Raw genomic sequence first — 16,287 nt, 5'->3', positions numbered from 1 at the left:
TTTTCATTAATCAAGACAAGAAATTTTTTTTTTCCTTTTTACCCTTACTATTAATTATTTTTTTCTCCAAATTAAAATGCAAATATCATTTAATAGAAGCACTATGGTAAAATATTCATGTTATTAATTATGAAAAAGGGTCAGAAATACCCTTTAACTATTAAAGTTGGCTCAAGAATACCGTTCGTTTACCTATTGGGCCAAAAATACCCCTCCATCCACCTTTGTGGCTCAAATGTACCCTCACAATCAGCAGAATTTTTTTAAACCATAATTAGAAATCCTATTAAATACGTGGCAACTTTTTATTAGTTGTACATTAAATTAATTAAAATACTAAATTAAATTTGAATTCAATTAAAATACCCCACCCAAACCCGACCCAGATATTAAACCGCCCCAACCTATAAAATTAAAAGGGGATTTTGAGAGAAAAAACTAATTTCACTATCAAACTACTGAACACGATCTTAATACCACGTCTTTTGACGAAAGGGACGATGGAGAAGCCTATACTCGACTATGATTCACCTTTTACACTCATAAATATATAGTATTCAAGTAAGTTTTGTAGTATCCATGTATTGTTCGGGTTTAGATGGGGTTTAGTGTGTTTTAAAATCCTACCCGATCTAATGAATATGAACATATTTTATAAATTTTTGCTGTTTTATTTCCTGTTTATACAACTAATTAGTTTTGGATTTCATTGTACTATCTAGTTAAGATTTTTATAATTTTGGTGTCGTTGAAATTCTATGATTTTTTATTTATTTTTTTATAATTTTTATATTCTGATTTTAACACTTTTTATGAAGTCTTCGTGTCTTGATTAAGCAAAACATGGAATTGAGATGTTAGGATGTTATGATATTGGTATCAATTTGTTGTATTGTTTTAAAGTTTTTTTATTTATTTCAGATTCTTGTGCAACTGTTGTCTCAATTTTGTGCATTAGAAAGGCATGTTATGAATACTCTATTCGAATAGGCCCATTTCATGATTGTTTTGTCCTTTATGCACCATATAATTATAGTCTTGTATAATTTATTACATGAGGTCCCCACTACTTTATCCTCTTATTTCCACATTAAATAATGTTAGATTACTTACTATTTGTTTGTTTGTACTCATATAATTGTCTGATAATTTCAATTCATTATTAGTTTTCGTGTGAATTTATCAAAGAATCATTGATACAGTGGATTTATTATTTAATTATGGAAGAAAGTGGATCCTATCTCCTCAACTTGTCTACATAAAAAAACTGAATCAATCTTGGGAAAGATATGACATTGATCTGTTATAATATTTGACATAACTACGGAGTTCGCCAAAAAATTTTGTTTTAAGATTGTTAAGAAGCTATTAGTAACAGGGCCTAATGGTAAGTATTTTCTGCTTGAGGATGATTCAAGACCGCACTTGTAAGATTACACTCTTCTGCTTGAGGATGATTCAGGGCTTAATGGTAAATATCATAGTACCTACTCTTCTCCTTAGGCCACACTTGTAAGATTACACTGGTTATGTTGTTGTTGCTGCATCTATTAAAAATTATATTTATCTTCCTTGTATTGGGTTACGGTTATCGGTATATGGACTCCAATTACTACTTCAATCAAGAATACAAGTAACTTGTCTAAAACATGTTTTGGGGTTGGTGGGGTGGGAGAACTAATCTAACAATATAGTTCATTCCTACAATTAGAGGAAGTTCACAAAGGGGGGGAAACTTTCTAATTCTCTATTACCTGATTAAAATATTTTCCAGGTTCTTCTGTACGTCCAGCATTTGTCAACCTCACATGATAAGTGTTCTTTTCTTGAAATAATAAGTTGGAATATCATCTTGCTTATCTCATGGAAATTTTCCCTTGATGCAGGCAACTTATGTATGTGATTATATTCTTGGAGGTAAACTCAGTGATTCTAGATCAACCAAAGAGGCATTTATGCATGTGCTGTCTAAGTTATCTATTTGACCTGCAAGCTACAGTTGTTGTACTTTGAATTCTGATGTTTCCTGTGAATGTTTTTGTATAGAAATTTATATATGCAGTTTTCGAAGGGTTTGATCTGTACGTTGATCTTGTAAAAGTTGGTATTGCAAACCAAACTATGATGTTGAAGGGAGAAACAGAAGATATTGGTTAGATTATATTCAAAGTATCACTCCCTAATAAAGATTGCATCGGAACTGCTTTCATGTAGTGATTTAGCTTCTTTTGATATACAGGGAAGTTGGTCGAGAAAACCATGATGCAAAGATTTGGGTAGGAAAATATTAACAACCACTTCGTAAGTTTCAACACTATATGTGATGCAACTCAAGTAAGTTTCCTTATATCCTTGTTGTCCCTAAATTTCACTGTATATACAGCTGACATTAAATGCTTGTTTTTCCTCTTTGCCTTTAGACAATCCAGTTACAAGATGACCTAAGTCTAGTTATAGTCTAGTTAAGAATTTACAATCAATAAAAAGTTTTCACGTGTTTAATAGGATTTCTAATTATGGTTTAAAAAAATTATGTTAATTGTAAGTGTATATTTAAGCCACAAAGGTAGATGGAGGGGTATTTTTGGCCCAATAGGCAACAGAGGGTATTCTTGAGCCAATTTATAGTCGAAGGGTATTTCTGACTCTTTTCTGTATTAATTATTTTTCTTAATCAATCTGCAATATCAAATTGGGACGAGTAAAATAGAACGAAGGGAGAAACTATTTAATATCATCTTTTTTATCCTATGGAGTCCCACTTTATAAGAAAAGATAATTAAAAATTAAATTGAGCAATTTTATAAATTTTATAAAGTCATTATTTATTTCTTAAATTTCATACCCGATCAAATGATAACACATAAAAAAAATGAAGGGAATAAATACTTTCTTTAATTATATTTTGGTTCGTTTGGACCCTTTTATATATTTATGGAAGGCAAAATGTCATGTAAATATATAATACTTCCACCGTCACATTTTATGTATCGCTATTTGACCGGACACAGAGTTTAAGAAATAAGTGATGACTTTGTAAAATTTACAAAATTGTCTCTCTTAAAGTTATTTTAATATTTATTGTTTAGTTGTCTTTCCTTAATTCGTGGGATCCACTAAGAATAAAATAAAAATAATTTCATTAAATAGTTACCAAATAAGAAAAAATGATATTCTTTTTCGAATGAATAAAAAAACGTAGTGACATATAAAATAAAACGGAGGTAGTATAAAATAAGATCAGTGAACGGCTAAACTGTACCACCAGTATGGCTTTCCTTACGTTTCATTCAACTTGAGGGATATTGTATCCGGGGATTACTTCACAATGAAGAAGAATAGAATCATTTCTAAGTTAAAAATCCAAATAACAATTTTGCCGGTCACCAAAAAAGTTTAGTGAATAAATGCACTTGTTCTGCACTAAACAAATGAAATACTAGAAATACTACTCTCTTCTTTCAATTTTACTTATCAAATTTTGACTTTGGCCATTCGGAAAAAAATTAATAACATATTTATTTACTACCTCCTCCATTTCAAAAAGAATTATCTACTTTCCTTTTTAATTTGTTTAAAAAAGAATGACTCTTTTCTTTTTTGATAATATTTTTAATTCAAACATTCCACGTGGCATGTTTAAGATCACATGATTAAAGGACATTTTGATACATTTGACATAATTTTAAATTAGAATCACAAAATTCAAAAGTCATTTTTATTTTCTTAAACTCTGTGTCAAGTCAAACTAGGTCATTCTTTTTAGAACGGAGGGTGTATATTACTCCTATTAAATGATGTTGATATTGTGTCTTGAAATTAATTTGGTGAAAAGACAATTAATGCTAAGGATAAAATAGAAAAAAGATTTTGTCTTTTTTTTTATATGTCAAAAATGACAAGTAAAAGTAGAAATACGACTAGAAAATTAGTGACAAGTAAAAGTAGATGGAGAGAGTACTATTTTATACTCCTTCATTCCAAAATAATTGAATTTTTGGGTAAGGCACACCCCTTAAGAAAAATAAATAAATTATAGGTTACTTTTCACTATTAACCATTTATTATTTTTAACTACTCTCTTAGAAAATGTGAAGTACTTAAGAGCCTTATAAAATGAAAAAGGTCAAATTGGAAGAAATTTTCAACATGTCTCTTGAACAATGAACAATTCATTTATCTTAGACATGTCTCTTGAAGAATGAATAATTCATTTATTTTAGACATGTCTCTTGAAAAATGTATAATTCATTTATTTAAGAGATTCAAAAATAATTCAATGGTTCATTTATTTTAAAATGGAGGGAGTACCTATAATACGATAGATGGAGTATTTCTAATTAACTTTGGCATTTATATATGGGCAAATAGCCATATTTATCCTTGTTACTAATATATACAAGTGCCTTGGGAAGCAGTTGAGCGTCGACCTCCCAGCTTGCCGATCGAGGGTTGTTTTCATCATTATTAGAGTTTTATATGTGTTCTATCGGTATACCTTCAGCTACACGGTAAGCATGAACATAGTTGCACATTAGAAACAAAGCTCCATTCACAGTTTCAATCTATCTAATCGCTGAAAACAAAAGACTTTTCAATTTAATCATTTTCTTCATTGCTGAATTCCTTCGTCTCCTCAAGTGAGTGTTCACAGATATTCCTATTGTGCTACTTTGTGAAATTTGTTTTACAAATGACTAAATAGTTGTTGTAATTTTAAGGTTTGAGCGCTCATTGTGCACGCTTGGTATTGGATGAAATTCCTCTCCCACATCAAAACTCTATGGATTCGTTTCGACTTTCAATGATAAATTCTAAATACGAATCAAAGGGTAGTTTATTGTAGATTTCGTTGTAAGAAGAACGTGTTTGATAATTTGGTAGACTTCTTTTTCATCTTGCTCTTCTCCTCTTTTTAGAAGTATTCCTTTTTATTGCATTAATTTACACCTGAATCAAGTACTCTTACCAACAGTGAAGTTATAAACCATTTGATTCTTCGATATCAACCGTTTGCAGCTATAATAGGCTCCGTCGGTATAATATTCTTCATATAGTATTCTACACTTTATAGATGAGACATTTATTATACAAACAAGAACAATAAATAACGTCATGCTTGATTATTTGTGAAGTTGTTTCCTAAGGATGAAACTACCAAATGGTTTGAAGAAGTGGTGCCACAGTATCCTAATTTGCTTTTGAGATTGCCTTTATTGACAGAAACTCATTATGAAAACGCTGATGATGGAATTTTGAAAGGAGTTAAAACTGGTCTTTGCTTATTGGAATCACAAGAGCCTGGCATTATCTTTCTTAGTCAGGTAGTAGTACTTTAGAATTTTGTTTTTTCAAAAACACCCCTTTACTTTACTTTCCTCTGTTTCTAGTGTTCTAATCATCCCACAAAAAAAATGTAAGGTTAAGATTAGGAGAAGAATTTTTTTTTTTTTACGTTGATTAGTTTTTTTCTATTTTATATAATTTACAACTATGTGCATAATCCTATAGCTACATGTTTATCAATTACTTAATGCAGTTGGTAAAAACTCATGTTCCTAGCCTACCATCATTATCGGTCTGTTTTGGCCCTGAAGTTTTGTTATCGTCATTTGCTACTTTAACTCAATACACTAAGCATGGAAGGACTATTAATGCCTACTAACACCATCTTATTTTCTTATTTTTGCATCCACAGAAATGCCTTTATTGAGATTATAAGAAGTCCTTTACCTTCACAATATACGGGATGGAGAGCTATACTCTGGAGGATTATTCCCCACTCAATCATTAAGCTATGTTTTGATTTCAGCGATCTATTTCTGTGCATTTTTTAAGAGAAATGTAGTGCAAAAGGTTCATTGTGATAAATTTTATTTCATCGTAGTTTGATTCATTCTTTTAAACTTCTATTACTCTTTCACTTTACATTATTATTCTCTATTTCTTAGAAGTACTATTTTCACTGGTATTTCTATACACATGAAAGACTAAAGGAGTTGCGGTTGTCATCAGTTTAATTATGGAACCAAAATGACATACTAATAACAATTAGTTTTCTTAATATTGAGTACTCCTTTGTCCACCCTTCATCTTTGCCATTATCAGGCTCGTGATAGATATTTTTCTGACACTTACATTTTCTCTTCTACTCTTGTTTATGCAATAATTATTAAGTTTATCGTTGTTGTCATTTAAGTTAATAATTTGATGTTATGTAGCCTTAATATTCTTGGTTTTATTGTTTACTCTTCATTCTAACTTGCCTGTGGAGGATTAGCTGGATCTACTGGCTTCTGAAATCTTATCATAATTCATGTAGTTAAACAACAATGTCCCTTAGGATCAAGCACGTCAATTCCAGATTAGTTTATGAAATAATTAAACACAAATTATAATTATGTATCTCATACTTAAACATTTCCCAGATGGATAAACTAATCTCTAATTTTTTTAAAAGCTCCTAATGAAATAGTTTCTAATCTTAGGTAGTCAATATTGTTTAATTCTCTGATGCTGAAAACTCTCTTCTTTGCTTGGCAGTAAACCTAAAATAATTCACTTGATGTCATTTATATTCTTGCAAAATTTGAATGAATAGGCTAAAGATAAGCTCGAGAAGTTTATGGTGGTTGACAATGAGTCGAGAAAAAGGGAAAGGTTTATAAAATCATATTTTATCTGCAATTTCCCTTCTTTATGATGTATCAATCTTGGCTCTTTACTTTTAGAATATAATGTTTCTTCATTTTAGATGCATTTATACACTTCTATCCATTTATTGATATGTTCATTTAAATCATTTTGTAACATAATTTATTAGGGGAGAAAATAAGGGCATTAGTGATTTGAGAAATGGCCATATTTTCATTCTCTTGTAGATATCAGTTCACATGGAATTCCTATATAACAAGTGTAACAATATTTTATTTGAAAAACTGGAAGATGGTTTGCTAATGTAGATTTTGAGAGACACCAACTATTAAACAAAATATTATAAATACAAGACAGCCAATCAGAAATGTCATGGAATCCCTCGCTGTTTGGGGTTTTCATGAAAGTTTTTTCTCATTGATTTTCTATCAGTTTTATATGGAATTCATGTTTGAGAATCAATACAAGTTACTTGCTCGGTCAGGAAATTGAGTACAAAAGGTAAAATTTCAATGTCGACCTTGTTTTGCAATAATGTAACATCACAACTCTATCTATCAGTTCTCTTTATATAAAAGAAGGGTAAATTTGCAGTTTTGAAAGCTATGTCATGAAATCATGACTAAAATATTTAATTTTCTTGTTCATATCAATTGAGTATTTAATTGAAGCTTTTATGATAACTAAAAGTGTAAAATGCATGATGTGTTGTAGTCTTAACAAACTTATTGGATAAATTATCATCTTTCCATATGAATGAAATTTCTATAATTTAACACAGAGGGTTTGACTTAATGGTCAATGAAGGTTGAGAACCATGTGTCCTCAGCCTCTTAGGTTCATATGCCAAACAACAACCCCTTAAACTTACCTGTGAGTCTTATTTAGATACTTAAAACTACTGTATTTCCTAATGAACACCTAATAAAGTGATTTTGTTTGAGACTTCTGTTGAAATTTTGAAAAGTTTTTGTGCATACTCTCAAGCGCCTATTACGTATAAAAACTTAAGGAGTTGTTGATGTATTCATTCTCAGTACTAAGTATCATTTAACCAAAGATGTATATGCATAGGTAAGTTTTTTTTATGCCAATATTCATTGCTGCTATCTGAACATTGTTTTGTGCAGGTAATAGTTGAAAAATCATTGAGTAAAGAGGAAATGAAATCGCCAATTCAATCTTGTAAACAAAAAGTTGAATAACCAATCAAAACATAATAACAAATGATACGAAGAAAATGACTAGTCTTTCTGTGGAGGCAACAAATAGATGGTAAGGCATTGAAAGCGAAATAGAAGAGGTTCAAATTAGTAGCTACAACAACAGAAGTGGAGAAAAGAAATGACTTAACAATGTCCCATTCTGAACAAAAATGGTATCGCTTTAGTATTTAGACCGGGATATCCCTGAGTTAGGAGCTTGTTTCCTGTCTAGGAAGTTTTTTGTGTTCATACATCAATGTAATATTATCGCTAAATATGCCAAGTAATTATTCTAGGAAGAGCTTGATAAGCAAGTTTCAATAAATGCTTTGTGTGTTAACATATGAAATTCATCTATATGTATCTTTAACCCAAAATGTTGGGCCTTTTCTTGCACGGGCCTCTACCATCTAGTATTTTTAGAAGAAAGATCACATTTATCTTTTTGTTATGTTTATTGGTATATTTACTCTTGCTATTCAAATTTGGGCAAGTATTTTCTTTTGAACTGTTAAATCTCATGTTATCCCACATTGCACCTACATATCGGGTACATATATATATTACTACTCCCTCGATTTTAAAATAATTGGTCTTTTTTCAAATAATATTTATTTTAATTTATTTATTTTGTTTAAGAAATTTAGATAATTTTATTAAGTTCTTCAAAGACTATTCTATCATTACATCACTATACAAAATATATATACTTAATTTTATATTTTTCGTATCATAGTTAATAAAAGTAATTTATTAAAATCAACCTTTAATAAATATTTTATTAATGAGAGTATCAAGTTGTCAATTATTTTTAAATGGAGGGAGTACTAAAAAAAATACCTCTACTTAGAAATTCTGTCCACCCAATTGGTAGGACCCAACAAACCCAACTCATATACATTTTCACTCCAATTGAAAAACATATGCAGTACTCTCATCGTTGCTGTATTGACAATTTCGGTCAAAGCAATTTACAACATGCCACAACCATCACATAAATCATATACCCTTTCACTCCAACAATCGGAAAACATATACAGTACTCTCATAGTTGTTGTATTGACAATCCTAGTGGAAGCAATTTATAACATGCCACAACCATCACATTCCTACAACTGGTCTGTGGAAATTTCTTTGAGTCATCTTTAACTGTTAACATTTCACTTATGATCTAAATCGCAAATCAAAATGCTTTCTCCACTCATCTTTATCGATATAAAAATGTGAAATTTTGTACATAAAGTGATTATAGAATTTTGGGTTTATATACTTTTTCTTAAATTTTGAGTTTGTTTTGTTTCTTGAGAACTTTATATTTGTGTGCAACTTTGGGTTGCATTTTCATGGCTGCTAATGCACTAATATGTGGTGAGAGCAGGGATTTAAGTTCTGTTCTTTCAATTTTTAAATCTGATTATAAAATGCAATATCAAATGTCAATATAGCCACCAGAAGAGTACTGCATAGTTTTTCAATGGGTGGACCGGAAAGGATACAAGAGTTGGATTTTTTGGGTCCTACCAAATTGGGTGAGATAAAACATATTGGCAAAAGGGTCAAATTTACCTCTTATTTTAAAAAATTAGTTTAATATATTCTTCATCCTACTTTAAGATCAAATTTATCCTCATTGCCATATTTTGAAGTTAAATTTATCCCTCTATTTTTAAAAAATTAGCTAAGCATACCCTTCATCATACTTTGGGGCTAAAGTTACCCTTGTGTCATACTTTGAGGTCAAATTTACCCTTGTTGTTAAGAAACTTTTCACATGTATCTTTCATTTAATAGAAAAAGCTCAAATCAACCTTAAATGTTCTTTTTTAAAATATAAAAAAAACTCAAATTTATCCGTGTGACCTGACTCGAGCCACGATAAGGACACAAACAAATATGTCTTCCTTCATTTTGTTGGTCAAATTTTTCCAACGAGATTAAGTCAATGGATATTAATCAGTGCATAGTTCCTGAAAAATAAATCTCCATTAGTACAACCACAAACAAGTATACCTCTCTCCCAGTTCATGGATCTGTATCAATGCAGAGCTCTTGATAAATGACACTTGACAATCAAATGCAACAGATTAGCCCTGTTTGATATTTATCTAGATGATTGAGTTAGGTCTCCCTATTTGTCAACTGTGACATCTCTTCATTCTTACATTTTTATATACAATTTAAATCTATACAAAATTTTCTTTATATCATTTGCTTAAAAAACTTAACCACTAATTCTAGAATCTATATGCATATAAAATTGCATACCAAATTTTGAAATTTGAACATAATTGAATAGGAGTAGATTTTGTAATAAAAAATTTCTCTAGTTCAATTCTTTTGCATCATCTTATTTCATTTTATTTTTTGTTCATTTGTAAACAACCTACTAGCACTGTATGTTAAAAGAGAAGTATATTTGTTTGTTGGAAAAATTCGACCAACAAAACTGAGGGAGAGGTATATTTGTTTGTATATATTTTGTGGGTCAGATCTGGAGTATTAGATTAGATTGTTTATTTAAAAAAAAAGTAATAAATTATTGGATCATTTAATGTTAATTTAAGTTTTTTGTTAAAGAAAGGGTACATGTAAAATTTTCTTAACAACGAGGGTAAATATGATCCTAAAGCATGACATTGAGGGTAAATTTGTCCTCAAAGTATGACGAATGGTATATCAGCCAATTTTTCAAAGCAGTAACGTAAATTTGGTCCCAAAGTATGATATCAAGGGTAAATTTGACCTTAAAGTATGACGAAGGATATATTTAGCCAATTTTTTAAAGTAGAGATATAAATTTGACCCTTTTTTCCAAACTTATAAGTAGAGATATTATTTTAAGGCAAAATAATCTAAGAGGCTCTTATACTTAACTCTCTTCATTAGTTGGAACCTTTTACTCACTAGTTTGTCAATTGAACCCTTGAACTCATTAATACACTACACTTTGAATCCTCTTTTTGCCTTCTCAATGATGTGTGTAATACAATCGAGCACATATCATTTCCATGTCGTTGAATAATGCCACATAGGAAATAGAATGTCTAAAATGACTTTTCTTCTCCTTTGTTTATCTCTCATATTTTAAAATATCACTCTTCTACTTCCAATTCCATTAAAGTATCGCATTTTCTTTTCTGGATTTCAATTCAATATAAACACCTACTTACCAAAATATCCAAAATTTAAGAAATTTCATCTGTTTTCGAAATTCTAGCCCTCTAGTTCTTTAGTTCTTATTCTCTCACACACTGGACATAATTTCTCCCTTAACGTATTATTTTATACATTATCTTTTGGTGTTGTAGCATTTATTTAAATGGGTCTTTTTTAAAACTTACAATTTTAACTTCATTTGCTGGTTTTGCATCCTAAAGATTGTTATTACTGTAAATTGATAACTTAAAATGCTTTCTCTTTTTCTTTCACAATGTGTTAATAAAAGTTAGATGGGTAAACAAATTTGCAGAAGCGAGTTTTGAGAATTTTAGAATAAACATATAGCTTCATATGGCAATTCAATCATTAGAGAGTGGTTAAGTTTGATATGAATTTAAAATTTATCTTAATTGTGATTGTTCTTTCTCTTATATGAACTATAAGAAATTGGGTCCTCTTGAGATACTTTGTATCTAATGTAATTACTGATTTGGTATCAGTATGAAGTTCATTTCACAAATATATTTATGTGAGTATCCCGAAATATAACTGGTGCAAAGTGTTGATAATGGAGGAGGAGGGTTATCTTAGATTATAGATAAAAGTGTAAATGATGTACCAAAAAACTTGAAGAAAAAGATCAACTGATGATGAAGGGTATAAAGGAGTTGAAGAAGAAGAATAACAATGAAAATAAGAAAAGAATTAATGGAGAAGAAACTTGGAGAGAAAAAATTATTAGATGGAAGAAGAACTCAAATTTTGAGTAACAATGGTGTTAAAATAATTAGGGAGGAAGATGGTTGTTACAAAGGCCAAAAAGTGAGTATTATTACTTTTTGACGCGACCCGAACCAGGGTCCAGTCATGACAGATATCTCACGTCCTATGTGGACCGGAGACCACCCCTTCGCACCTAACCAAACAATACAATATTCCTGCCGTCGGATAAATTTCGAACATATAACAAGATAGCATGAAACAAGCTTAAGGAAAATCAAAAATATGTCTATTACCAACGACCAGTGACCGGCCAGACAATCAACCAACATTTCCCAATATCCATAGTAATCCAAACAAAACCTTCTGAATAAAGAGCCAAAACCAATCTCGTTCAGGTCATGTTCCTGACTCTTACAGATGATAAGGTGACATGAGCACCAGATTATGTAATAAGATATGGGGGACTCGAACCTCCCAATCAATAGATAATAATAAAGGAATCTCAAACCTCCCAATTATACATACCCCTACGTCGACAACCACGGTTTCTAGTGTTGGTCCCTCGAGACCTCCACTTTCACTATTCAGCTACACAACCCTCATTAAAGCCCAGTTAAAACATTTAATAGACATTCCCATTCATTGAACCATGATATACATTTATACATACATTATTGGTATCGTCATACCAACTACACTTGCAAGGTAACAACATGTCAAACCAATTATAATCTCTTAGGGGAATTTCAGAACCCCCTCGATTTAATTATACATTAGCTTGGGGAATTATACAATCCCATAAGGTTCAATTCAAAATAGTAATGCAAAATTTCAAGGATAATTCAATTTTCCACATTTCTCATAATTAAAACCAATTTTACAATGGGGCTAGGGTCATAACCTCTTCAAAATTTACAAGATTGGGAAAAACACAATTCCCTAGTTCATTCACCATACCCATGCACCCACAAGTTCAAAACCATAATCAAAGCATGGATAATCATATGAAAACCATTGGAAAATATTGTTCAACAACAAGCATTCAAAACCCTCAATCCTTTATTTCAAACCAGCATAAATATCTAAAGAATAATACTTTAAAACATATGTTTTTTACAATTAACAATGAGGAAAGAGTAACATGCCTGAAATATCAAGTTTCACAAAAAGAATTTAACCCTCGAGTCCTTGGATGACCTACTTCTTAGATACCCTAAGTATGGCTGATTGAGAGAATTTAATAGAGCCTTTGAGGTGTTTAAGTATGTTAAGGATGAAATATAACCCCTTTAAGTTCTTTATGGATGTGGGGTTTTACTTCGATAAGGGGAGAATTGTCCAAAGTGCCCTCAATATAAAAATTAAAATTTAGTTGTCAGTCACTGCGGGTCACTATATGACTCGTAAGGATACATTACGACTCATCACAAGGAGTCGTAGTCAAGATAAAACCACCATGGCCCCATACTGTTCTGGCTACAATTTATCTCACCTACTTATAACCACGCTTAAGGACTCGTAACCACTTCTCGCACTCAAGACAACAACTAATTTGGGATGAAACACTAGACACCCTACGATTGGGACATAACGACTCGTCATAAGTCTTTATGACGCGTGTCCTCTACTCATAATGAAGAAAGTATCTTGGGCCAAACTTTCTAGACACCTTATGACTTGGTCCTTAACACCCGTAAGAAGTCTTGACGACTAATTGAGAGCCACTCATACTCTTAGTAGAATACTAAGCCACTTGTTCTGACTAAGTTGCGACCGAGTCCCAATGACCCATCAATACCCTATACAACTCATTAGGGGAGTCGTAGTCAGGATAGTAAGGATAACATTTCAGAAAATTTTCAAGAACCAAAAACCTGGGGCATTACATACCCCCCACCTTCTTATGATCATTCATCCTCGAATGATAGAACAAAGCATTTATTTGCAGAATTTGACTCCAAACAAAACCACACTTACCTTTAACAAAGAATGTATACAAAGATGTTAAAGAATACACATACCTTAAGAATGGATACTTGGACTTCATGTCCTCTTTGACTTCCCAAGTAGCTTCCTAAACCTTTTGGTTTCTCCAAAGAACCTTCAGCGAAGCCACATCCTTCATCCACAACCGACGGACTTGCCGACCCAAAATCTCAACCGGGACCTCCTCGTAGGACAAGGAACCCAAAATACCTACCTTCTCAAAAGGAACAACTATTGGAGGATCACCAAAACCCTTTCTCAATATCGAAATATGAAACACCAGGTGAATGGAGCTCAATCTAGAATGCAACTCTAATTAATATGCAACATTACCAACCCTATTCAAAACCAAGTACAGACTAACATAATGGGGAAAAAGCTTCCCCTTCTTTCCAAACTACATCACTCTCTTCATGGGAGACACCTTTAAAAAAAACCTAATCACCATGAATGAACTCCAACTCCATTTACCTCACATGCTCTTAAGACATTTGGCAACTTTGGGCGGCCTTAAGTATATCCTGAATCACCTTCACCTTCTCCATGGCTTGGTAAACAAAATCAAGGCTAAATAACTTATTCTCACTAATCTCAAGCCACCCAATAGAAGATCTATATCTCCTATCATATAAGGCCTCGAATGGAGCCATACCAATTCTACAATGATTATTGTTGTTGTAGGAAAATTCTATAAGAGGCAAGTGGTCAACCCAACTAACACCAAAATAAAAAACACAAGCCCAAAATATGTCTTTCAAGTCCTATATTGTCCTTTCCGCTTGTCCTTCCATCTGCGGGTGAAAAGTGGTACTAAGGGTCACCTTAGTCCTTAAACCTCGCAGGAACGACCTCCGAAAGTGAGATGGGAACTGTGTACCCCAATCAGATATGATGGAGACTGGTGTACCATGCAACTTCATGATCTGTTCAATGAACAACTTGTCATAACCCTCAGAAGAGTAATTAGTCCTCACTGGCAAAAATTGAGCAAAGTTAGTTATTCTATCTACGATAACCCAAATTGAATCAAACTACTGGTGAGACCGCGAAATAACCATAACAAAGTCCATATTAATTATCTCCCATTTCTACACCAACAGTTCAATCTCTTGAGTCAGTCTATCAGGCCACAAGTGCTCTACCTTTACTTATTGACACACTATGCACTTAGCCACAAAATTGGCCACATCCCATTTCATATTGTTCCACCAATAAATCTTCTTAAGATTATGATACATTTTTGTCAAACCAAGATGAATAGTATAATGCAACTCATGTGCTTTGGCCAAAATTTATCTTCGCAACCCATCAAAATTAGGAACACATAATCTGCCTTGGTATCTCAAGATACATCACCATCGATCTCTAAAATCATCACCTTCTAGCCACCCATATCATTCTTGTTTTTCATCAAAATAGGATCTAACATATGCTTCTCTTTTATCTCAGCACCAAGAGATGACTTCGGTACCTCTTGAACAATCAAACCATCATTCTCAGAATCCAAGAAACGAACTCCAAGATTAGAAAAATGGTGAATATCCCTCACCAAATTCCATTTCTTCTCATCCACATGAGACAATCTTCCTATAGAATACCTTCTAAGAGCATCAGCAACTACGTTAGCTTTACCTTGTTGATAGTGGAGACTCATGTCATAGTCTTTGAGTAACTCAATCCATCTCCTTTACCTGAGATTTAATTTATTTTGAGTGAGCACATATTGTAGGCTTTTATGATCAGAATATATATCAAAATAGACCCCATACAAATAATGTCGCCAGGTCTTTAATGCAAATATCACAGCTAATAATTCTAAATCATGGGTTGGATAATTCTTCTCATGAACTTTCAACTATCTAGATGAATATCAACACACAACCCAGCACTACCCGGGACAAATAACAATAGACAACAAAGCCATTAGTTCCCTCAAGAAGAGTCAACATAAGAGATAAAGTCAACTTATCCTTCATCTTCTTGAAACTACCCTTGCGAGAATCAATCTATAAGAATTTCAACTTCTTTCGAGTCAACTTAGTCAATGGGTAGCAATAGAAGAGAAAATCTCTACAAACCTTCTATAATAACCGGCTATACCCAAGAAGCTTTGAATGTCGGATAGAGTCATGGGACTAGGCTACTTTTTAACCACCACAACCTTATGTGGATCTATTATGATCCCCTCACTAAAAATAACATGTCCTACATAAGTCACAATATTCAACCAAAACTCACACTTAGAGAACATTGCGTAAAAACATTGTTGTTTTTAGGTTTCCAACACAAGGTGAAGGTTATTGGCATGATCCGTCTCGTTCTTAGAATATACCAAAGTATCACCGATAAAGAAAATGACAAACCAATATAAGAACTATCAGAAAACTCAATTCATAAGGTCCATAAATGCTATTGGGGCATTGTTTAAACCAAAGGACATTACCAAGAACTCAAAATGACCATACCGGGTTTGGAAGATAGTCTTAGGGATATCCGCTTGCCTAATATTGAACTGATGGTAACCCGACAAAAGATCAACCTTTGAAAAAAACTTAGTACC

At 32.1% G+C, this 16,287-nt stretch overlaps 1 pseudogene; it reads right to left on the bottom strand.

Annotated features, from left to right (window-relative positions):
* Positions 1–1,795, bottom strand: part of LOC107852284 — a 92,862-nt pseudogene extending 91,067 nt beyond the window's left edge.
* Between the last annotated feature and the right edge of the window lie 14,492 nt (positions 1,796–16,287).

This window comes from Capsicum annuum, chromosome 11, assembly GCF_002878395.1.
Source record: "Capsicum annuum cultivar UCD-10X-F1 chromosome 11, UCD10Xv1.1, whole genome shotgun sequence".
Classification (NCBI taxonomy): Eukaryota; Viridiplantae; Streptophyta; class Magnoliopsida; order Solanales; family Solanaceae; genus Capsicum; species Capsicum annuum.
The sequence above is the reverse complement of the archived record's forward strand: the minus strand, read 5'-3'. Positions and strand labels throughout refer to the sequence as shown.